At 34.6% G+C, this 1975-nt stretch overlaps 1 non-coding gene across 1 annotated transcript; it reads right to left on the bottom strand.

Moving 5' to 3' along the window:
- Positions 1-649: 649 nt before the first annotated feature.
- LOC114283790 (small nucleolar RNA snoR74) lies at positions 650-778 on the bottom strand. Its single transcript, XR_003636684.1, has one exon. It is a non-coding gene; the product is annotated as a small nucleolar RNA snoR74 (small nucleolar RNA).
- Between the last annotated feature and the right edge of the window lie 1197 nt (positions 779-1975).

Raw genomic sequence — 1975 nt, 5'->3', positions numbered from 1 at the left:
TTAAGTAACTTGCTCACAAACAATAATCAAGTGTCAATGTTCAAGAAGAGTGTCTCGGGAGCCTTATTAATCCATTAAGCTTCAAATAAAACCAAATAACTAGCTTCAAACAAAACATAAAATATTATTTGAAAAATTCCATGCCAAATGAAGATGTTCAATTAAAGAGGCCCTGCGAAAATCCCATTCCCCCACTGCTCATTCCACTTCATAATCTACAGTAATTAATGCAATAAAAAACAATCAGAACCTATACTAAGGTGCCTTTAATATTATTTAGTCTTACAATAATCAAAAAACGATCGTATACATCAAAATGGTTACAATATCTATTGGAATGCATCATCAGTATGTGTTAGTTAGTCAGCGACTTCAATTTTGATTTTATTTGGTTTCTTACTGGAAAAACCCATAAGCGAACTCTGTCTAGCTCAAGTGTGAAAGGTTAACAGAGACATTTTTAACAAAAATAAAATCCCCTGCACAATTGCTTCATCCTCAATTCTCGGCCTTGTACGTTGCATAGTATTTATGAAAAACGCATGTCATTTGTTTGTATTCGAGTTGAAAAGGTGAACTAAACAAAGCCAACAACAGATCACAAAAGATTTCAATAAAAAAACTATAATTTGGATTTGGAGAGCAGTTAAAATGTGCCATTATTTACTGAACCATCTGCCACTAACGTACTTACATAGGTTCACCAAATCACAATGCAACAATTTCCCTCCAGTTTACGAGAGACTGATCCACAAAAGGTGAGGAGCCCTGTTTTTTTTTTTTTTTCATCAGGCTGAGTAAGAAAGAAACACAAAAGCTAATCCTGTCCTACGAATCGCACATGACCATAGACAGACCAACCTGCCAATACCATTAATTCAACATTCTTACATCAATTTATCACAACACCATCAATTCAGGAACAATCTGATACAACACTACAATATATGATTCAAGATTGAATAATAGCACACGCAACACTACAGACACAATGGCAAATCCATATGATCGAACTCATCAACATACCTTGAAATGAACTCGGAGATCGGAGCCCCTAGCTTTGCACGCTGAAATAAAAAAGGCACCAGAAAACACACACACACACACAAAATCAGATAAAACCCATGATTTAGCAAGCACAATTGCACCGTTTGGAAGCTGAGAAAATGGAGGAAAACATTCAAGAAAATTAAAACGAAATAAAAAAAAGGCCAATTCTTGTGAAACTCAGCATCGACAAAGTTTAGAGAACTTCACTTGGTAGGATTGTCCGGTTCATTCGAATACTTCACCTGAAACATCAACACAACGCAAAACAAAACAGATTGCATTGACATACATGTATGCATTAAACTACCTACCATCAATATTTGTCTTCAGCCAACCTAACAAAATTTTGTTTTGAGTACACAACTTTTTTTTTTATTATTTTTATTTATTTTTATTTTTTAAGCCTACAAAACTAGGGGGATTTTGATCAAGTTAAGCATAAATTAACTACCTTGCACATGTTAACATATTTAATTGCCAGATTGATTACAAAAGGCACCAAACACGAAGACAACCATAAAAACAAACCCATATAACCATCAAGACTTGATATAGAAACAATTTCAATCAATACAAAAGCTGTAAAGACAAACCATTTGAAAGAACATTTAAGATTGAATTTATTGGACTCAAAAAGTTTTTTGGCTTCTTGTTACATTGTCTTATTGTATCATAGAGGTCCATCCAAATCCAATTATCATTCAGCATATCACATATGTACCCTTTCTATTACACATTATTTGGGTAGTCAATGGTATATAGCCAGTGCAATCCTACAACAAATATGCAAAAGGCATTGACACTTGCCTCCTAATATATACATTTTCTCTGAATACAAACAATTCACCATCTGGCACCACTCGAATTCTGAATAATGCACGGGTGGTTGATGGCCGACCCCTATAGCTTGAATGGTGGTCGCCGG

The sequence above is a fragment of the Camellia sinensis genome, chromosome 4 (genome assembly GCF_055761805.1).
Source record: "Camellia sinensis isolate YWXY chromosome 4, ASM5576180v1, whole genome shotgun sequence".
Classification (NCBI taxonomy): Eukaryota; Viridiplantae; Streptophyta; class Magnoliopsida; order Ericales; family Theaceae; genus Camellia; species Camellia sinensis.
Note: the sequence above shows the minus strand (reverse complement) of the source record. Positions and strands in the feature narration are given on the sequence as shown.